The sequence below is a fragment of the Geotrypetes seraphini genome, chromosome 12 (assembly GCF_902459505.1).
Source record: "Geotrypetes seraphini chromosome 12, aGeoSer1.1, whole genome shotgun sequence".
Taxonomy (NCBI): Eukaryota; Metazoa; Chordata; class Amphibia; order Gymnophiona; family Dermophiidae; genus Geotrypetes; species Geotrypetes seraphini.
The window spans coordinates 44,313,028-44,336,930 of record NC_047095.1 but is presented as its reverse complement, the minus strand read 5'-3'; the positions used below and the strand labels follow the sequence as shown (position 1 = coordinate 44,336,930).

Genomic DNA, 23,903 nt, shown 5'->3' with positions numbered 1-23,903 from the left:
GATGCTATTTTCCAGGTCCAGTAACTAGGAAATGATGTCATAGGGAGAGCCGATGCTGGCATGGGCAGCAAGTTAGAGATGCTGCTTGCACCGGGGAGCTAAACAGGTATGAGGGAAGGGGAACGTGCATAGTGGGGGCAGAGAAAGGACACTCTTGCTGCGCCACTGCTTGAGGCAGTGGAATGTTAATTGATTTGATCCAGGTCACAAGGAGTGGCAGTGGGATTTGAAGCTGGCTTCCCAGTTTGCTACTCTATTCCCTAAGCCAGGGGTGCCCACACTTTTTGGGCTCGCGAGCTACTTTTAAAATGACCAAGACAAAATGATCTACCAACAATAAAATTAAAAAAAAAACACAAAGCACACTACGTAGAGAAAATGTTAATTATCATTTATATTCTGGATTTTTTTTCCAAGAGATCAAGACAGATGACTTTATGCAATGTCACTTCAATAGCAACTATACAAAAATAGACAAATATACCCCCTCCCGCGCTGAATACCCTGCACTGCTTTTGATGCTCATAGGCTCCCTGCGCTAAAAAACGCTATTGCAGTTTAGTAAAAAGGGCCCATAGTGCAAATATAGACAAAAGATATAAATTCTCAAAACGACCACATTTTGATCACTAAATTGAAAATAAAATCATTTTTCCTACTTTTGTTGTCTGGTCATTATTCAAATCTTGTTGGTCCACGGCTCTGGTTGTCTTTTGATAACTTGCTTGCCAGGGTCTCCTTTTTTCTTCTTTCTCCGTGCTAACCATCCATCTTCTATCTCTGTCCTCCCCTTCCATTTCCCTTCCCTCCCCTGGAAATCTGGCATCTTTCCTTTTTTTCATCTCCATCCACAGATCCACCTTTTCTCAACTACCCTTTCATCCAGCATCTCTCCCTCTTTCCCCACCACCCCAGGGTCCACCATCTCTCCCTTTCTTTTCCCAACTACCCTCCTATCCAGTATCTCTATCCCCCCTCCACACCATCCCTTCTGTTGAACTTGTCTCCCTTTCTGTTCCTTCCCTCCCTAAATCCCATTGTCCACCATCTCTCTCCCACTCCTCTGTTTTTAGACCCATTTCTTCTCCCCAAAGTCTGGCATATGCACGTCTCTTTGAACCCCCCTTCCCTCCCTCCTACACCAGGGCCCTCTTCCCCCTGAAGGCCTGCCTGTCCCCCCTGAAGGCCTGCACCCCACCCCTGAAGGCTTGCATCACCATCCCTGAAGGCCTGTCCCCCCCGGAAGGACTAGCACACACCCCCCCCCCCGGATGGCCTGCGTGTTCCTCCCTGACCTCCTGCGCATCCATTTACCTAATTTTAGCAGGGAGCAGCCTGCAGAGAGGATCGCCAGTACTTTAGCGATCCTTACAGGTTGCCATAGATCTCAAGAACTGTCTTCCCTATGCCGCGATCCTGCCTCTGACATCAGAGGAGGGGTGGGACCACGGCAGAGGGATGACAGCTCCTGAGGCTGCAAGGATCGCTAAAGTACTGGCGATCTTTTCTGCAGGCTGCTCCCTGCTAAAATTAGGTAACGGGATGTGCGGGAGGCCAGTGAGAAAGCTGGACAGCACTTCCTGACTGACCCTCACCCTCTAAAGCAGGACCGGTGGCTCCGTGATCAACTGGGATTGCCTGAGCGATCGACCGGTCGATTGCGATCAACGTATTGGGCACCCCTGCTCTAGGCTACTTCTCCACTCCACATAGAATTTGAAGCTGATCTGGCAAAGCATTCCGAGGAGTGAGTGGCGCAGTGGTTGGATCTACAGCCTCAGCACCCTGGGGTTGTGGGTTCAAACCCCACGCTGCTCCTTGTGACTCTGGGCAAGTCACTCAGTCCTCTATAGCCCCAGGTACGTTAGATAGATTGTGAGCCCACCGGGACAGAAAGGGAAAATCCTTGAGTATCTGATTGTAAAAACCGCTTAGATAAGCGGTATATCAAATCCTAATAATAATAATCATAAACACATGAAGGGAGATACATCTACAAAACCTATAAATGGATGATAAGCTTTCTAATCATTTTTAAGGAATGCAAATCAAGTTAATTGCAGAGAAGCACAATTTAAGATGAGTTTTAAAGGTCATCCCAATTAATTTGAACTGAATCCGATAAGTAAGTGGCAGCCAATATAACTCGCATGAGGAAATGTGATCATGCTTTGAATACCTCGTTAACCATAGGAGCCAATTTAAGTGTCAGTGGTTGTTGAGTATCTTTAATATTGAGCAAGCTCCTTCATTCTGTCCAGGGAGGAGTAATTTGTATTGTATTTGGCACCCCAAATTATTTTAATATTATTGTACTTATGGCACCTGGTTTCAGTTTTCTGAGCTGGCTCAAGAGCTGATAAAAACCAAGACTTTTTGAAAATTCCTTTTCACAGAGAGGGAAATCGATGGCTGGAATATTTTCTTGGGGGAAGTAATGGAAAAACTGAGAAAAATCAAAAAGACATGAGAAAAGCACAAATAATCCCTTGTTAGAAAGGATGATATCAAATTAAAACATAAATTATCTCAGATACTGATGTGTTTAGTGGTACTTAGATGGCAACTCAAGCAGTGGGTTAGTGAGACCAACGATGGACATACTTCTACAGTCTGTGTCCCACATATGGCAAGACAGATCAAGATGGTCTGGAATGGGCTTTAATGACAACTCCAATAACAGACATAAGATTTGTGCAGGGTTGACTTCTATAGTCTGTGTCTAATATACACATGACAGATTAGGATAGGCTAGAGTGGACTTTGATGGGGATTGGGCTTAAGGTTACTGAGGGGTGGATTTCTGTGGTTTGTGTCCTAAAAATGGCAAAGACTTCATTGTCTGTTCATTGTCAGTTTAATTATGAATTGATAATGAATGTGATTGTTGGGCAGACTGCGTAACCATTCAGGTTGTTATCTGCTGCTGTCCACTATGGGGGCTCATTTTCAAAACACAAACACATCCAAAAAGCAGCTTGGATGTTTTTCTCGCCAAAATATCCAAGTGATGATTTTCAAAACCAACTTTCTAGATGTCTTACTAGGCTTCTCATCTGATGAGTGTCCAACGTTCAAGGAGGCATATTGGAGGTGTGTTATGGGCGGGCTTTGGGTGTGTTTAGCACTGAACTGAACCTTTCCCAAGTTGTCCAGGATGCAACTGACAGCCAGAGCTAGACCTGTTTTAAAAGCGTCTTAAGTGCCAAAAAGGTACCCAAACTGACCAAATGACCACTGGAGTGATTAAGTAATGACTCCCCCATACTCCCCCAGTGGACAGCTAGCGGTGTGTCCCAGTAAGGTAATTCATATGTTCTTAAGGCCGAAGTAAAGAATTCATTTAATCTCTCCGCTATGGCCTTGTTTTCCCTGAGAGCCCCTTTTACCCCTCGGTCGTTTAGCGGTCCAACTGATTCTCTTGCTGGCTTCTTGCGTTTAATATACCTAAAAAGATTTTACTGGGTGTTTTTGCTTCCAGTGCAATCTTCTTTTCAAGGTCACTCTTATCCTTATGTGCATTACTTTTCACATGTCCACATAAAATTTTATCTACTGATTTGCTTTTGAAGGTAGTTATACTTTCAAAGATGGTAGGAGCTCATTTACTTCCCATTCTATGTTTTGCAAATTCACTCCCTCCCTCATTAATCCCTGGAGTCACTAGATTATCAAAATCTAACGAACCACTAGAGCTGTCCCATATTGTTGCTCTGGTTTTGCTCTTATCTTTACAGTTGGACTCTTCTGCCTTCATCTGTATTTCTATTATTATAAATGCTAGAGCTCCATTCTTGTTCCTACCCCAGGCTAATTTTGATTTTTTTTAAACTGCTTTTTCTCATTAGACGGTGGATGGAACTTTGGGGCTGCCATAAGTATGATGATTTCCATGGCAAGCTGTAAGTAAGGTGAGGTTGCTGGTGCCATCCCTGCCCATTCCAATGCAATGGAAGATTAAGTGGTTTACTCAAGGCCACAAGGAACCGCTGTGAGATTTGAGCCTGGACTTTTCAGGTCCCAGCCTGCTCTCTAACCATTAGGCTACTCCTTTGCCCCTCTATCAGACTCAATTGAAATGCCTTTGTAACAAAGTGTAGAAATTCTAAGAGAGTGCACACGTGGAAATTCTGAGAGTGTGTGCATGTGAGCATTCTCAACCGTTCTGAAGAGTCAGAGATAGAGACAGGATTTGAAGGAGAAAGGACCTGTTTTATTTGAGTGAAGTCAAAAGGGAGTTCTTTTGACTAATTTTAGAGTAACTGAATCTAATGAAAATTGATAGATGTGAAATGACAGAAGGTATTTTAGGTCGGTTGAAGAGATTGTAAAGCAATTTCTGAGTTTTAGGAAAACGTTTTGGTGAAGAGTAACTTTTGAGAAAATTATAAAGAGGGAATAAGTATAGAGCTTTCAGACTTTCTACTGATCCTGGTTCTGGCATTTCCTGACTGCTTGGTGATTTCCAGAGTTAAGTCTACAGTCCAGTGCCAACTGCTTCCAGTATCAACCGCTTCAAGTGTCCAGTTTCCTGATGAAGTTCCTCCTCAACTAATGCTAGCTACCGCAAGAAAGTCTGCAAGCAGAGGAAAGGTTTTCTTTTAATTTTATTTTCTTGTATGCACACAGTAGGTTTAATTTTGTTTAAGTGACATTTACCTGAGAAGCTTCAGTAGGTTCCTGCACAGGAAAGAAACAATATTTAAAGTTTAATAAAGAAAAGACATAATAGAGAAAAGAGTGGACACAAAGAGGTAAAAGAAGGAAGGGGTATTTACCTGACAGAAAAAATAAAGTTTCAATGTTATAGAATTTAGAGATAAGTTAAATAAAGATGTATAATAAATTTTATAAGAGAATATTTACCTGAATAATTTCTAGGTTAAATTTTTATTTTATGTAATAAACTGTTAACTTATATCTGTTATTTAAAGGGTCTGTCTTTTTCCTTGCTGGTATTTGTACTGGAGACTATACGTACCCTGAAGTTCCTAAAATCTTGGTAGCAATTCGGTGGGAGTAAGCCTTGTCTTGGGGATTTCAACTCAGAATAAAAGACCATTGTGACATATTTTCTATTTCTGTGTGATGACAGGACTACGCTGAATCTAAGGGGTGCTACACCTTGCTTTTCTGCATCATTGCAAATTAATGTTGAGGGGTGCATTTTCTTCTTGGTTCAGTCCTCATAGCAAAGTCCCACACTTTCTAGCGGTTGTGGGATAGTTATTTTTCCTGAGTGGAGGGCTAATGTTATAACCCTCTTGAGTTATCCTGATACATCATTTCTTACATTTGTGAATCAGTTAATATCTTTTGCAGGTCATGGAAAAATCACTAGACTGAAAACAGGCAGGTGGACATCTTGTGACTGGAATAATTCATGGCAGCCATCTTGTTGCTGCTACTACTACTACGTATCACTTCTATAGTGCTGAAAGGCATATGCAGCACTGTACATTTGACATTTAATAGACAGTCCCTGCTCATAAGAGCTTACAATATAACCTGGACAGAAAGACATAGGGTTTGGGATGTAGAACCCAAGGTGAGAGGAATTAGGAGTTAAAGCAGTCTTGAAGAGGTGAGCTTTTAACTTGGACTTGAAGACTGTCAGAGACTGAGCCTGCCGTAGGGATTTGGGCAGTTTGTTCCAAGCATATGGCATAGCAAGATAGAAAGGACAGAGTCGAGTTGGCAGAGGATGCAAATGGCACAGACAGGAGGGACTTATCAGCTGAGCGGAGCTTGTGTGGGGGGTGGGGGAACATAAGAGGAGATAAGTGAGAGAACGGGGAACAGCAGAGTGAATGCATTTGTAGGTCAGTAAGAGGAGTCTGAATTATATTTGGAAATGGATGGGAAGCCAGTGAAGTGTCTTTAGGAGAGGGGTAATGTGAGTATAGCAACTTTCAAGGAATATGAGTAATGCAGCTGAATTCTGGACAGATTGGAGGGGGGAAAGATGGCTGAGCGGAAGACCTGAGAGTAACAAGTTGCAGTAATCTAAGCGTGATGTGATGAGGCCATGGATAAGGGTTTTGATAGAGTACTCGGAAAGGAATGATTGGATTTTGGTAATATTATAGAGGAAGAAGCGGCAGATTTTCGTAATATGTTGTATCTGGATGGAGAAGGAGTGAGAGGAGTCAAAGATGACTCCAAGATTGCGAGCAGACAAGACAGGGAGGATGAGAATGTTGTCCACAGATACAGAGAACGGGGAGGTGGGTTTAGGCAGGAGGATGAGCAACTCCATTTTAGCCATGTTCAGTTTTAGAGGGCGGTGAGACATCCAGGCAGCAATGTCTAGGCAGGCTGAGACTCTGATCTGCAGTAGAGATATCTAGTATGGAGAGGTAGATCTGGGAGTTGTCGGTATAGAGGTGATACTGGAAACCACGGGAAGAGATCAACACTCCAAGTGAGCTAGTGTTGATTGAGAACAGGAGCAGTCCCAGGACACAGCTTTGACCAATTAATAGTGAACCACCATTGCATACACTGAAGATGTGATGGAAGAGAGCAGAACCCTGGAATCCCCCCCCCCCCCCCCCCGAGGACAGTGTATCAAGGAGCAGGTGGTGATCAACAGTATCAAAGGCTGCAGATAAATTGAGAAGGCCTTTGGATCTGGCCAGGAACAGGTCATTGGAAACTTTAGTAAGGGCAGTTTCCGTGGAATGCAGCGGATGAAAGGTTGACAAGAGGCGTCGGGGAACAGAGAGAATGCAAAGGGATGGGCTCCGTGATCGACTTGCATTGCCTTTGCAATCTACTGGTTGATCACGATCAACCTTTTGGGTACCGCCGGTCTAAGGGACTTGTTATATGACCCCTTTCCATCATCCATTCTCCCTTAACATGAGGAGGGAGGACAGTGTGACAGCAGCTTATCAGGAGCCCTGACTGGCAACACTAGTCCCTCTAAGCCAGTGTGTCGCAAACTTTTTAAGGTGCTGGCACACTAATTTCGGGGCTGCGGCTGGAGGGCACCCAGAAATGCGCAGACTTAGACACCGTGAGCCTCCTATTACTGGGGGGGAGGGTGCTGGAGAAGGAGCAGAGGAGAGGCACAGGTGCTGGCTGACTGACTACAGGGTGTACTTCTCACCGTGAGATGCATGTCCTATAAGCGGTCAGCCAGCGCCTCTCCTCCTTGTCTTCATCTTGGGGCACATCTGGAAACCTCCAGGGCACATAGTTTGTAATACACTGCTCTAAGCTGAGTGGAAGTCCTCCATCTACAGTCTTGCCAGTGTGGGGTGCTGTTTCACGATCACTGGGACAGGGAACTTGCTTGCCCCTAGGGATTGAAAACACAATATTGAAGCACTAGCCCCTACTGGCAGCAGTCCAGTTGAGGACCCTTGTTCAGCTTAAAGGGAATAGTGGTTGGTAGTCAGATGCCTGGAGTGCCTCCCACAAAGGGCAATCAAGTGAATAACTCAGGCAGCTTGGCTTTATTCCCTCTGTACTGAATGAAATTTATTTGTACTGGGCTAGTGCAGTGTAGAAAGAGAAAATGTGTGATTCTGGAGAATGGCTGAGATGTGGTATATTAAAAATCTTTCTGGCCCTTTCCTTATTACTTGGTAGTAATGAAATTTCATGCTAGCACAGGGAAAAGGCAATGACTCATAGCTCCCATCTCTACTTCAATTTGGAGTTTTGATAGAAAAATATTTTTTTCATCTAAATTCCAATTAAATCCAGCAAATCAAACCCACAGCATTATGTTTTAATTTTTAATTCATTGTGATTCTGAGCAAAGAATATTCTTTCAGAATTAAATAGATTACCACAAGTCTCAGTGATACATTATCTTCAGGGCTGGACTTACCATTAGGCAAGATTAGGCGGTTGCTTGGAGCAGCAAAGATCAACTGCAATCAAACTAAAATAATAGATCCTGACTGCCAGACAACGAACAATCGGTGCTTTCTTTAACCTGCAAGAACAATGGGTAACATTCAAATAGGGGCTGTTTTTGACGCACAATACATTGAGCCAAGTCTTTCATTTTTGTATTGGTTTTTGAAGTTTGAATTTAATTTGATTTGTGATTCTTACTTATTTTTGGTCAGCAGCATGGACTGTTTATTAATGCGATGATTTGAGTTGACCGATTCTAGACACTGAGGTACATAATGGAAATGAAAATAAGTTTAAAAATCTGCCTAAATCGGCACTTGGATGATCAAAAAAACAGGTCGCCCGAGTGCCAATAATCGAAACGGGTTTTAGACATAGCTAGAGGCAGCTTAGGCCTTTTGACTGCTGCTGTACGCCCAGAGCGAAAAGGGGTGGTTTTGGAGGCATACTTAGGGCGGGATGTGGGCAGACCAACCTTAGTTGTCCTGCAGCGATAATTGAAAGTTTGACAAGGTTGCCTGGATGGAACTTATATGTTTTGACTTAGACAAAGTCAAAACAGGTATAAGTTCTGATCGGGTTGCTGCTGAGCTGATTGCGGCTGTCGCGATCATATTAGCAGTCCAAGCAACCCATCGCACCCCCTCCCCGCAAAGACTACCAGCAGGAGGGATGCCTAGTCCCTCCTGCCAGACATCCTCTTTTACTGAGCTGTGGTAAAAAGGTAAAAGGATATACTGCTTTTCTGTGGTACAACCAAAGCAGTTTACATTTATTATAATGTGGAAAAATTTATGGATGACTAATCAGTTACATAAACAAATATGTGCCTGTTTGTCAGATGCTAAGGAAAACCATAATCTCCTTACCAAAGTTTGTTATTTTGCCAGTTTATACTAAGAATAGAGACCAAGGCTATGTGAAATACTTTTATTAGAAATATAAAAATATAATTCATAAGCCAGCAGTAAATAATAAACTAATTATTTGTCCACAATGTCTCTGAATACATATATATATATCATTACATAATTATCACACCACACTTGCTAGATAAAAGAGTAAAACTAATTCTTACACTCTAAATAATTCCTTATAATAATAATTCCTGATTAGCAGCAACTAAAAATATAACTTTTCATCCCGAGTAACTTTACATCTCCTTATCCCGAACCACAATCTAATTCTTTTATCTAACCCCAGCTGATAAGATAGATAAGTTCCTTATTCTCACCATCCGATTAGGTCAGGTGAAAGGGAAGACGTCTTCTACTCAGCACTGAAGATAAGAATTCTCTTGGTACAGGAACAAGAGTCCGTTAGTCACTGGAACAGCTGTAAATTAGGTTGGCAGCAAAGGTTTCCTTTATGTGATGAAATCCAGATGTATAAAAAGTCCGGTTTCTCTCAGGCAGAGTCACAAGAGTTAACTTTTCAGGTCTTAATTATTATAGAAGATGTGCAGAAAACACCTATGATAAGATGCGAGCTCCCTCACATCCTAACACTAACTAAATTAATAATTAGGCACATTCCACTTGGTTCATCAGATGACCTCTCCGGACCAATCCAGAAACATAACTTAGATGAATAACCTTTCTGTATAGAGTCTCGCTCAGGCCGTGAAACAGAGGCGCCTTCGTTAGATAAGAATAGCATAGGAGGAATGCCTCCCCCAAGATTCACAAAGGCTGAGCATGTAGGCATAGCTGGATGTCCTTGACTAGAAGACAGTTCTGGTACGTAGCCAGAATGCATCAGGCAGAAACAGCAAAGATGTTTTCTTCTTTCTCTTCTTGCAGACAATGGTTCAGACTTGATGATGTCAGAGAGGCCTAACCTTCAGGTGCAAATAAGGAAACACCCCTACAATAAGCAGTGAGCTAGTGACCTTAGTGTGCCCTTGTACAGTAAAACAACAATTTCCATTTTTATGTATTAATGGCTAGGTTCTAATGTTGTCATTAGCATATGAATCAGTAGAAATGTATACTTGCTAACTGACTAGCACAGGAACGTCCACTTTGCACCTCCAAACATACCCCCTCAAGAAAGAAAGATAAAAATGAATAGGCACTGATTTGTTGCTACCCCTAGGATGCCTGAGCATGTCCCATGGTAAGACATTTTAAGCTGCAGTAGATGCATACTGCAGTTTAGAAAAAGGGCCCCTAAATCCTAAATGTGTCACTGCTGTGTGGGCCTGTGTCCAAATTGGGTGGGTCTATGCCCACACAGGCTTATCCCTGGCTATGTCTCTGCACCATGCTCCCTTGCCAATTGCTTGTACTTTGGTCTAATATGCGCATATCTCAGGCTTTATAAAACAGAAACTGCTACCACTACTATTATTTCTAGAGCATTACCAGATGTACTCAGCACCGTCCAGAGTCACAAAGGAGACAGTTCCTGTTCAAATGAGCTTCCAATCTAAACAATCAAAAAAGACAAATCTAGACGTTTATGCAAGATAGAAATGTAGTGCCTGTTTATACACATATTAAATCTGAATAGGGTTTGTAAAATGAGCCATAGTCATGGAGGATATGGTAACCTGCTGTACCTTGTCAGCACCACCCCCATCTAGAAAGAAGTGAAAATGAACATGAAAGAACATGGGGGAGGGGGAGAATACAGGAGTGCCAACGAAAAATGTAGAAAGAAGATAGATGCACAGATGATCGAAGCCTTGTACACCTTCTCAATTAACTTTTACAACCCTAGGACCTAATTCTATATATGGTGCCCCAAAAATCAGCAAGAGTTTGCCCAGCGTGTGGTTCCGCTGAGTTTGGAAGTTGGTGACGTGTTCTCCCTCACCCGGTAAGATAACATTGGATCCTTTCTCTTGAAAAAGAACAGTTGAAACACGATCTGTGTAGAAGAAGTAGAAGGGAATTTCATATCTGTTTAGATTTTATCGCTATGGATGTGGAGTGTATGGATTATTTTTTGGATGCAATTTTGAATTTGATTTTGATTTAATTTTTCACTGAAGAGTTTTTGGGGACAGGGGAACACATGGTCATGCTTGCCAGACAAGACAGGGCGCCATGGCATGCTAACTATTGCCTTCCTGATCAGGAGAGGACATTGGAGAAACAGCTGAGATAAGTATTTTTCTTATCTTTTTACTCTGCTTATTCATATATGGAGGTAGGGAGGGCATGTGTTATGATGTATACGTTTAACATCTTTTCAGCTCGTCTATGGCATATTTGCACACATTTAATTTATTTTGCTTGATTTTTTTGTATGCGTGTTTTTTTGAATTTACTTAAATTCTCCTGTTTTGTGATTATATATTTTTGAGAATTGAGTTATATTTTTGTTTCTTTAGATAATTTTTTTTCTCTCGATTGTAGTTATTTTTGGCCCCAAAAATCAGCACAAAAAAAATGCACTTAGCACTAATCTATAAACTGAGTCTCAAGCTAGGCATAGTTTATAGAGTACACATAGGGCCTGATTCTGGAAACGGTGCCTACTGCATTAAGTGCCAGCAAAACGGGCACCTACCTGTGTATTGATCACCAGTAGGCGCTGTATCCAGAATTGCGTCTATTTAATGTAGGCCAGCATTTTATAGTCCTACGTTTTAAGGTGCCTGACTCGTGCCTACGAGAATTGCCGAGGCACACCTACGGACGCCTAAGGCTACTTCCGGCATAAACCACGCCTACGCCAGCCTTAGGCATCTTGTAGGTGTGCCTAGACGTCTCTGTATGCGTGTGAACAATGCCTACCTTTTTTTAAATACGCATGCATCTGAATTGGTCCATTAGACAGCGGTAGGATGCCTACTACAGCCTAAAGTCAGGACACCATTTTTAGAATTTAGGTGTGGCCATTTACACCAACTAAAACCTGATGTAAATGCCTGTGCCTAACTTAAGCATGGATTGGGCATATTCTGTAATACTGCATGTAACTTATAAGAACACCCACAACCCACTCATGCCCCTCCCCTGGCCACACCTTTTTGAGATCCGTGTGGTAGAATTTACGTGCGCGATTTTATAGAATACACCCAGCAAATTCTAATTAGTGCCTATTGTGCCGATAACAGCTTAACTGGTAATTATCAGCACTGATTGGCTTGTTAACCAATTAAGTTGTGTATGCAAATTGGCAATGTGAACAGATTTACACACCCAACTGTAGCCACCATATATAGAATCCAGGGGCTAATGTCCCTCCTCCCTAATTCTCCTGAGTCTTTCCTCTGACCCTCCATTGGCCTTCTCCATCTTCAGCAGCTTCCAGTGCCATTACCAGTCACTCTGCTGGTTGTCATTGTCCCAGCCGGTTCCTCTACCGGACACTCCTTAGATCTTGGCTAATGCTCCCAGGTTCTCTCAGGCTGCTTCACCTGGGATCCTCTCTGACAGCTCTCAGTGCCATCACTGGTTTCCACTGGTCCCCATCGCAGATCAGCCAGTCATCAAGCCTGAGCCACTTTCTCAACATCAGGCTCTACCGGGCCCTTTGGCTACTTCTCAGCTCTTTCCTGCTGGTGTATAGGTCCCTATGGACCCTCACCACTGGGCTTCACTACAGGGTCAGCTCTCTCTGCCAGTATATAGATCCCCACAGACCCTCCCACCACTGGATTTCCATTCTCCACTGCATCAGTCTCCCATGTCAGGACTGGTCAGCCTGTCCACTCTACTCCACTACACTGGGCCCCCTGTTGGTGTTAGTCAACAATGACCATCATGACTTACTGGGAGTTGGGCCAGAGGCTAGCATTCCTCATCCTGAGAGTTGCCCAGCTCCCATTGAAGCTTTTGTCTTCTGAGTGCTCTGCTGGGAACTGTTCTTTTCAGCACCACAATCCACTCAGGGTGAGTGGACAGCTCCCAGCAGCATTTCCAGCTCTTATGCAAATCAGCTCTCCTCTCAGTCTTAATGAGCTCCACTGCTCAGGCACTTTCTCTGCTGGCTAGTGACAGGTACTCCACCACATGTCACACTTGCTCAGAGTCACAATGAGCTGCAGTGGGAATCAAACTCACAACCTCAGGGTGTTGAGGCAGCTACTCTAACCACTAGGCCACTCAAACTGGCCAGAAATGGCTCCTGTCTGGTTAAATAGCACTTGCTGGCTGAGCGCTAATATTGAGTGCAAGATGGCCACTGAATATTAGTCCTTAGCGGCTAGCCCAGTCACCGGCTATCTCACGTGATATAGCTGGTTAGTGCCAATATTCATTGACTGACCAGCTAAGTCAAGTGGCCAAACTGACCTGCATAAATAGCAGGTCTGTCTTTGGCCACTATAGCTTAGACAGCCAGCTAATGAATATTAGCTTAACCAGCTCTATTTTTAGTGGCCAAACCCCCTCCCCCCCCCACCAGAAATTCAATGCTATCAACAAATATGGCCTGACATTGAATTTCTGGGATTACTGCCAGCCACAGGAGATACTGGGCTGTCTCCTGCAGTCTGAATATTGGGCCCTGTATGACTTTTCTTTTTTTAATCAATGTTTATGGTACATACAGCTGGCACATACATGTCCATTTCTCTGTATTTTACAACAAGCTCTATGTTGGCAGATTCTGTTCTAAAATACAAATGAAAACTGAGATGCACTGTCTTGTACATCTCAATTCCTACTTTGACCTATCTGAAATAGTGCTGTATACCTTTGAGTGCTGCTCTTCCCTCAGTCAGGGTAGCTGTAACGGAATTAATGACCTCTTTAGGGAACCTCAGCAAATTGCCTCTGCAGTGTACTTGAGCCTTAAACAAACAGTACTATGACTAAGCCTTCAAGCCAGCCCTTCTCCAACCTCTTTCCATACTTTTCTTGATTTGCTCTGTTGCTTCTGGTAAATGCAGTGGTGTTGGCAGCTTAAAGCAGACGACATTAACTCAATCTGTCTTACTGTTATCGTTTTGTTAAGCTAGAGAAATGCGTCATGCATGGAGGTAATTTTCCTGGGAGCTTTTAAAATGATCATTGGATTACCTCCCATAAATTAGAGATTAATAGGGAAGCTGCTTCTGTTGGCTCCAAAATATCATCCATGGATAGGTAAAGAAATTCCTAGTTAAGAACAATTTACACCAGTTTGAATCATCTGCAAAAGTATTGGGAGTTTACTTGGCTAATCAACATTAATGGAACAACAGGTTAATTATGTGGTTAAGAGTTTGTTTTCAGTATTGAGAAAATTGAGGCAAATAAAATATATTAAACCTGCAAAATTAACATTGGTAGTAGAGAATGACACAGTGACTGTTACCCGCGGCTAGCCCGCCGAAATGGGGAGGGGAAAAAAAATAGTTGCTGCAGGTATGGGGACAAGGCCATTCACCACTGTCCTATGGAGTGGTGAATGGCCTTGTCCCCACTGTTAAGTGAGGGAACACGCGGTCCAGCAGCCCCCTCCCTCCTTCTTCCTGATTGCCACGGTCCGGGCATCTCCCTCCCTTCCCCCCACCTTCGCTGGCGATTTTCATTGTCTCTGAGTGGCACAAGCCTATAAACAAGTCGTGTGCGGCTGTCTGAAACTTCTCTGACGCAACTGGAAACAGGAAGTTGATTCAGAGGAGAAGTTTTGGGCAGCTGCACGCAACTTGAGAAACAGGCTCGGGCCACTTAGACACAATGAAAATCGCTAGTAAAGGTGAGGGGAAGGGAGGGAGGGAGATGCCCAGACCGCGACGATTTGGAGGGAGGGGGCTACTGGACCACATGAAGGTCACTGAAAGGAAGTGGAGGGGGAGGGCTGAGAGGAACAGATGCTGAAGAGAAATGGGGAGGAGATAGTGGGGAGAAGATGCTGAAGGAAAGTGAAGAGGGGAGAGAATGGAATAGGCGCTGAATGGAAGTGGGGAAGAGAGAGGGGAGTACATTCTGGATGGAAGGAGGGGATAAAGGAAAAAGGGCACATGCTGGATTGGGGAGACAGATTTCAGATCTGAGGGGAGGAAAGGAGGAGAGAAATGCTAAAAACTACCTGGGGAAGGAAAGATGGAAGGGAAGAAGACAGAGATGCCAGACTATGGGGGGAGCAGAGGGAAGAAGTTGGGTGGAGAAGAGGGGTCACGTGATGCAGCCTGCCTGAAAGGTCACAGGAGAGGAGAGCTCTGCTCCCACCCCAGTGAAATCGACTGTTTAAACCTGCAAACTTACTCTTTTTGGATTTCCTATCCTCCCCAGAGCTGTGACAGGCTGCCCAATATTTTTAGTAGGGCTTGGAGAGTGGAGAAGTGCTGGGCATGCCCATCCTTTCAGCTAAAACGGCCCGAGAAAAGCTCCAGTCACCCATAACCAAGATGGCGGTAGAGCCTGCATTAGGAGATCACACGCTTCATATCAGCGGCTTTGGCAGACCGCCTTAATAAATTGCAGTCAGCAGTAGAGGAGGTCAAAAACAGCTGATCCAAAAAACGCTGAATGTTTTGTCAAAAACATCCTTAATCAAAACAGTGAAAAAATGCTTGCCACTCCACTCTTTGGTTTAAGCCCAAAGGCCACACCGTTCTTAAAGAAAAAAATCCAGCACTGTTCAATCTGGTCAAGCTTCTTCATATCACCCCTGCTCAACAACAAGTACACAGAATCTATCACAGCACACTTAGTGCTCCTTTTACTAAGCGCGCACTAAATTGCCGCACGTGCTAGACGCTAATGCCTCCTTTGAGCTAGCATTAGTTTCTCTGTTTAGCATAGGGGTTAGCGCGCGCTAATCTGCCCTTAGATTCTGTGGACTTGCCATTGAGCAGGGGTGAAATGAAGAAGAAGCTTTACCAGATTGAACAGTGCTGGATTTTTTCTTTAAGAACGGTGTGGCCTTTGGGCTTCAACCAAAGAGTGGAGTGGCAAGCATTTTTTCACTGTTTTGATTAAGGATGGTCTCGGGACTCAAGGATCTCCCATACGAGGAACGGCTGGATAAGTTGCAGCTGCACTCACTCGAGGAACGCAGAGAGAGTGGTGACATGATCGAGACATTCAAGTATCTCACGGGCCGCATCGAGGTGGAAGAAGATATCTTCTTTTTCAAGGGTCCCGCGGCAACAAGGGGGCATCCGTGGAAAATCAGGGGCGGGAAACTGCACGGGGACACCAGGAAATTCTTTTTCACTGAAAGGGTGGTTGATCGCTGGAATAGTCTTCCACTTCAGGTTATTGAGGCAAGCAGCGTGCCTGATTTTAAGGCCAATGGGATAGACACGTGGGATCTATTCACAGAGAAAGGTAGGGGAGGGTCATTGGGGTGGGCAGACTAGATGGGCCGTGGCCCTTATCTGCCGTCTATTTCTCTGTTTCTATGTAAGGATCTTTTTGACCAAACATTCAGCGTTTTTTGGATCAGCTGTTTTTGATGTTTGTGAAGCTGGTGGATTTAGACCGGAAGTGCCGCAGAGGCCAGGTCTTTATCTGCTACTTCCTGTATCCATTCGTTCTGGAGCAGGTCACAGCGTGGCAGCATTTTTTCAAGGCTTTGAATTGATCCCCTGATGAGCCAGAATATTGGTGAAACAAGGTCGCTTGAGATCTGACAGCGTTGGAGTGCAAGTCATCTCTATCAGATAAGTCCTTGAACATGCTTCTGGGTGTCTTTGCCCTTTTCCTAACCTGAGCTGTTATCCCTCAGCTAAAGGAGTGAAATATAAGAAAATGTTCACTTCTACTTTCCAGTATCAATCAGTTGTTATATGTGATAGCATTCAATTGGAAGTGAAACAGATTACGAATTATCTCAAATTTAGAAAGATATAATCAAGGCAATATTTTTTTTAAGAATATCTGACTAAATTGATTTGACTTTGGGAAGTTTAAGGTTGAAATATATGGAATATTTTTTAATGATTTTCATGTAATTCTTGAATGTTTCTTGTTATCCAGTATATTAAATTTGTAAGCCGTACAGAGCTGGCAGAATATAAGTACTGTATTGTATTGTAAAGGCTACTGTTCTTTGCAAGGTCTAGTTCTTTGCTTGTTTCCACTTCTGGTATTTATATAATTATAAAGCAACTTGGCAGATGCTGTCATTTTTAATGTAAAATTAACAGCACACGAGATGTTAAAGTGATCCCTGAGGCAGGCTTATTTGAGGCAAAACATGGACCATGTCAGGTCTAGTTGGTTTGCTGCAATAAAGGTTTACATTTGAACAATTATATACATACCAAGTTGTGTTGGCTTTCCATCCCTACTTTTTTGGGTGACAAAGTATAATATTAAAAACATTACAGATTTGAATCTGGTTTAAAGGAGTAATTGATGCTTTTCTTGGAGGGAAGGAGGGGAGGGTAGAAGCAAAACCATGAGAGGAAGGTAGTTTAAAATTCAGTGTTGTTTCTGCTGACTTGTTTAGTTATGTGGTGAATTTATAATAAAAATGATTTTTTTTCCCCATAAATTCATAGTGGTGAGCTGAGCAATGGCTAAAAGGAAAAACATGCACATGTACACTTTTTGTTTTTAAAAGCAGTCAGGCTGGTTAAACACTGTGCTTCATTAACCCCCTCCAACACACGCAAGTGCACACACACACACTGAGTAGTTTAGAGGAAGAGAGAAGAGTGTTGTGGGAAAGAGAGATGGGCAGTGCTGGAGGGGGGAGATATAATAGCAAGATACTACCTTCAAGCCTCAAGTTGGGGGGAAGGAAGGAATGGGGAGAAATGCTGAATCTGTGAGAGGGGGAAGGAAGGCAAATATGCTGGACCTGCAGAATGGAGGGGGGAAGGAGAAGCGCTGGACTCAGGAATGGAGAGATGCCGGCACCTGGAGTGGCTTTGACATAGACAACAGGGGTATAGAATGACACAAGGAAAAAATGTGTCCTCCATCCCTGCGAGCTCTGTTCCCACGAGCTCAGTCCCCGTTCCAGCCCCATCACCGCAAGCCTCTGATCCCATCCGCACAAGCCTCGAATAGTTATGATTTTATGCTGAACTTATTTTATTAAAGAATAAAAAGAAAAAATATTCTATATAATTGTCATTTTATAAACACAAATAATGCACAGCAAGGATCAACAAAACCCCTTTCTCCCCTCCCCAAATATCCCCTCCACTATTGAGAAAACTGGATAAGTCAAATTATTACAGAATGCTACACAGAAAAATCATACAGACTACCGCAGTCACACATGATAGGAATAGTATTAGGGGAGTTCAACTAGGGCAGCTACCCCCTGGTCAGAGAGAGCCCTAAGTCAGCTGGAAGCTAAAGAAGCATGGTCTGGGCTTTGCCATCCCCAGTTATGTCTAACACTATCTCTAGCAAGATATATATTTCAAATCTGATAGATTCTAATCACAAAATAGAAAATAAAATTATTTTTTTCTACCATTTATTGTCTCGTCATTTTATTCTTCAAATCATGTTAGTCTCAGGCATTGGTTTCTGGTTTCTTTTGTCTTCTCTTAACTCACTTGCCAGAGTCTCCTGACCATTTGACATTTCTTCTTTTTCCATGCTCGCCATCCTTTTTCTATCTCTGTGTATGTATTGTTCCCCATGTTCAGCATCTCCCTTCTCTATGTCTCCTATACATCCCTTTCTAGTATTTCCCCTGTGCCCATCGCCTTGCTTTCATCATCGCACCATTCTATGATCCCCTCCCCCTGTGTACAGGGAATGGGGGAAAAGAGCTATCCAGGGTGCATTTCTCCCACTCCCTCTACTGCCATATCCAACATTTTTTCCTCTCTCATCCCTTGGATCATGTGTAGTATTTTTCACCACTGCCTACCAGCCCCATGCCCAACATTTCTTCTATTACCCCTCTTCAGCACCATGGCACACCTCTCCCTCCATCACTATGTCCAACATTCCTCCCCTTGCATCCCCTTCAATCTATTCCTCTGTCCCCTCTCCACCACCATATCCAACATTTCTCCCTCTCATCCTTCTCTTCCCCATGCACCTCTACCTCACTCCTCTCTCTATGCCCAACAATTTTCCTCTTTCTTCCTTTCCCCATGCGCACCATCTCTTTCCCTCTCACTCACACACTCATGCCCAACAATTCTCCCTTTCTATGCTTATGCTCTCCCTCCTATGTCCCAAGTTAGTGCCCCCTTCCTCCCTCCTTTGTGTCCCAAGTTCATGCCTCCTTTCTTCTGTGTCCAGAGTCCATGCCTCCTCCCTGCCTTATAGCCTTTGTCCTAAATTCATGCTCCTCCCCCCCCCCCCCTTGTGCCACGTTCATATCCCCTCTTCCTTGGTCCTTTCAAGGCCATCCAGCTGGGCTGCTCCTTCCTGTCCTGCCTTCAGCTACACTTGTTCTTTGCAGGGATGTGGGCAGAGACTCTTGCAACCTGTATGTGGCTAACCTGCAAGCCTTCCCTCTGATGTTGGAAGGGAAGACTTCCAGGTCAGCCACATGCAAGGGCTCATACCCATATCCCTGAAAAGAACAAGTACGGCTGAAGGTAGAAAAGAGCAGCCCACCTGGAAGGAGGACTGTTGGGGTAACTGGGATCCCTGGCTGACCCTGAAGGCTTACCTCCAATGTCAGCTCTGATATCAGAGGAAAACCTTCCGGGGCGGCTTCGTCAGAAGGGTGTATGCAGCTGGAGGGCAGGAAGGAGGCCTGTTTACAAATAGGATCCCCAGCGGCAAATGGCAATGGCACCACATTGGGGAGGAAGGGAGCAGGAGACCCACGCAGTGCTGTGTACCCCTTTTTAGCGGTTAATGGCGGTAAGGAATGAGGGGGTGCTTCCAACTGCAGGGACAAAGCTTTTTACCATTCTCGTGGGTAATGAAAAGTTTTGTTCCCATGTCTGCAGTGTGTCGGTCTTTAGTGTCTCCATAGGACTGTTTGTTTAATGTTTTTATAGATTGTGTACTGTACAGGATCTGAGTTACATACAAATTCAACTTAAGAATGTTTTTTTTTTTTTTTTTTAATGGAACTTGTTCTTAACCCAAGGACTGCCTGTAAATTGTTTTGAACTCCCTTGGGAGAACCCTATAGAGTAAATAAATTATAGTGAAGGCATCCCAAGTGCACTACATTTTTTAATCAAACCATTCCAAATACAGAAGGTGTTTAAGAGATCAGCACATCTGGATTGATGATCTGAATGCAAAGTCTTAAATATTCAAAATGTGAAGTATCAGGTCCCCTATATGGATCATGTTTCGAAAAACTGTCTCAAGGAGACCATCCACACCAAAATGTCCAGCTCAAACACCTGTCGCAGAAAACGTCATTCTTAAAGCACAGAAGTCCAGTTTATAATGGTATCTCTCAATAAGGTACAAAACTCATACAAGAGCTAGAGTTATAAACTGGGTTTGTGAGCTTTCAGAATAATGACGTTGGAACAGTGATGTCCCAGATGATTACAACATATTCAGCCTTCAAAATTCTATTTGGGTTATTATCCCAGTGTTTTTCCTGTACAGCAGTGTTGTAATGTTTACAAAGTGAGATGGATGAGATGTGCTATCTTGTGCCTTTCTGTAAAGAAATTTTCTACCTTCAGAATTTGCTGCCAGCTATGAGATGAGTAATCAATTCTGGCTCTTTCTTACAGATTCGCAGATGTCTATTGTACTAGTTTTATCTGTTCTTGCTGTGAACCATCTTGTCTTTAATCTGCTATCCTGGGCTGCAGCTATGAATTGCTCATCCTTAGGTTTCAGTTCACCTCTTCTTAACTATTCATGTGTCCAATTTTGATTAATGATTGGTTTCTGAAGCAATACTTTGCATTTCCTATTGTATATATGTATTTGCCACTTGTTTGTCCTTATTTGATGATTTAATCATTTGAAGAGCTTTTCTTTTCTTTCCTTTTGCTTCCTTCCCTAGGTAGGTTCTCAAGCATTCCTTCTAGTTTTCAGAATGCTTGTCCGCGTTTAATGATGAAGAAAGATTATGGACTTTTAGGGAGAAATTCTATAAACAGTGCCTTAATTTAGGTGCCAGTAAGCACCCTACTGGTGCCTAAGTTACAAGGGAAATGCCACTTTAATGTATTTAAATAAAAATTAAAAGCACCTACCAGTGCCTAAACAAACAGCACTGGAATTGCACTTCCAGAGGTACCTAACACCACCGCAGGCATGGTTAACGCTGGAAGAAGCATTAGACGCTAGTAGGCGCCTCCGGAGATGTGATTCATGTCAAAGGTAGGTGCCGGAAATGTAGACCTGGAAACCCTGGCTTACATTTCCGGTGCCTATCTTTGCCGTAGGCGGAATTCTCTAAACAGTGCCATAAAGTGATTGACATGCAATTGGTGGCCACTTTTAAGGCAACCATAGACAACGGCGCTGTTTAGAGAATCTGGCAGTTAATGTCATATTTCAACACCTTTTTCATATTTCAATCTGATGATGTTGTTCAGTAAGGCTAAGCCTATGATAGTAGCTCTATAGCTATGATCTATTTCTCTGTTAAGATGCTGACAGTCCTTTCCATGCAGTGTTTGGATTGAATCTTTTAGTGCAGTATTACAAGCCTGAGCCATTCATTCACATAAATCTTAGCGCCATCTACTGGATCACCAGTCTACACTTCACAGTCTACCCCTGAAGAAGGCTTTTTAGTGAAGCCGAAACACGTAACGTGTTGAGTCCAAAGATATGAGTGAAAGGACTCTATTATAATTGCCCAAAGGTTGATGTGCACAGTCCCTTCCTCACTTGTTTTATGTTCTATTTCTCTGAGTCCCATTCTTCCTTAAGATTGAGGTTTGTATAGTCTTGGAATACACTAGGCATGAAAGAGTTTTCTTTTTTATACATTCAGTTTTTCAAGATCTTTAAGAGGCCAGTCTGCAATTCCAAAGCTGTATGAGAATACAGGAATTGCCAGCTGAGTTAATACACTCTTCAATATCAATTTTAGTCTCCTATAATATTCTTTACTGATTTTTCTATTAGTGATTTTTGCTTGATTGTTGCTCTTTCCTCCTCTTCTAGATATGGTATTGTGTCCTGTGGGGAGGTGGGGGAGGGTTGAGTTTGTTTTATTCATTTGATAAAATTTAATGGAAATATTTAGCTAAAAAAAAGTAGTTATTGTGGTAAAGAAGAAAATCACAAGGACAGCATTATTAATAGAAATGTCAGTATCAAGTGACTGTTCTGTACTAAATCTAAACAGAGATTATTAAATTCCAATAACTACAAACAGAGACCAGGACAGTGGTCTCCTTATCTCAAGAAAGATATAGCGGCACTAGAAAAGGTTAAAAGAAGAGCGACCAAGATGATAAAAGGGATGGAACTCCTCTTGTATGAGGAAAGACTAAAAAGGTTAGGGCTCTTCAGTTTGGAAAAGAGAAGGCTGAGGGGAGATATGATTGAAGTCTACAAGATCCTGAGTGGAGTAGAATGGGTACAAATGGATCAATTTTTCACTCCGTCAAAACTGCAGGGAAATACTTTTAAAACCAATATGAGGAAATATTTTTTCACTCAGAGAATAGTTAAGCTCTGGAATGTGTTGCCAGAGGTTGTAGTAAGAGAGAATAGCGTAGCTGGTTTTAAGAAAGGTTTGGACAAATTTAACAGCAGATAATAATTCTTGTATTTCAAGAATTCAAGATTGGACTTCTCCATGCATATGAAACTAAATACCACCAAAACAAAACTTTTATGGTTTGGCCCTATATTAGACAGATTACCTTCTTCCCTGCGGTTAAACTCTGGTGATATTTTGAAGATTGAATTTTCATCCAGAATCCTGGGGTTTGTCTTGGACTCTAATCTTTCTTTGTCTAATCAAATTAATATATTGAAAAAATATTTTTTTAGTCTTCGGATGTTGAAGAGGGTCCATCATTTTTTCCATCAGCAACATTTTGCTATGTAGGTTCAGGCTATTATATTAGCTCATTTGGATTTTAAGAACATAAGAATTGTCGCTGCTGGGTCAGAACAGTGGTCCATCTTGTCTAGGTCAAAGACCATGCCTTGAGTCTAGCCTTATCTGCGTATGCTCTGGTTCAGCAGGAACTTGTCTAACTTTGTCTTGAATCCCTGGAGGGTGTTTTCCCCTATAACAGCCTCCGGAAGAGCATTCCAGTTTTCTACCATTCTCTGGGTGAAGAGGAACTTCCTAACATTTCTACGGAATCTATCCCCTTTTAACTTTAGAGAGTGCCCTCTCATTCTCTCTACCTTGGAGAGGGTGAACAACCTGTCTTTATCTACTAAGTCTATTCCCTTCATTATCTTGAATGTTTTGATCATGTCCCCTCTCAGTCTCCTCTTATCAAAGGAGAAGAGGCCCAGTTTCTCTAATCTCTCACTGTACGGCAACTCCTCCAGTTCCTTAACCATTTTAGTCGCTCTTCTCTGGACCCTCTTGAGTAGTACCCTGTCCTTCATGTATGGCGACCAGTGCTGGATGCAGTATTCCAGGTGAGGGTGTACCATGGCCCGGTACAGTGGCATGATAACCTTCTCCGATCTGTTCGTGATCCCTTTTTTAATCATTCCTAGCATTCTGTTTGCCCTTTTCACCGCTGCCGCACATTGCGTAGACAGCTTCATTGACTTGTCAACCAGTACTTCCAAGTCTCTTTCCTGGGGGGTCTCTCCAAGTACTGCACCAGACATCCTGTATTCGTGTATATGATTTTTCTTACCGACATGCATCACCTTACACTTATCCACGTTAAACCTCATTTGCCATGTCGCAGCCCATTTCTTGAGCGTTTTTTTTGTCACATTGCAGGTCTTCGCAATCCTTCTGCGTCCTCACTACTTTGAATAACTTTGTATCGTCTGCAAATTTAATCACCTCGCTCGTCGTATCAATTTCCAGGTTGTTTATAAATATGTTGAAAAGCATGGGTCCAAGCACCAAACCCTGCGGCACTCCATTCATGATGCTTTTCCAATCCGAGTATTGTCCATTTACCCCCACTCTCTGTTTCCTATCCGCCAACCAGTTTTTAATCCATGTGAGTATTTCACCCTCAATTCCATGGCTCGCAATTTTTCGAAGTACAGTGGTACCTCGGTTTACGAGTGCACCAGTTTGCGAGTGTTTTGCAAGACGAGCAAAACATTTGCAAACTTGGT

General features: G+C 43.0%; 1 long non-coding RNA gene across 1 annotated transcript in view; it reads left to right on the top strand.

The window, feature by feature from the left end:
- The window catches only part of LOC117346579, a 42,041-nt gene extending 37,262 nt beyond the window's left edge, over positions 1–4,779 (top strand). The window contains exon 3 of the long non-coding RNA XR_004536637.1: positions 3,849–4,779. This is a non-coding gene — a long non-coding RNA (uncharacterized LOC117346579). The remainder of the gene's footprint in view (positions 1–3,848) is intronic.
- Positions 4,780–23,903: the final 19,124 nt, after the last annotated feature.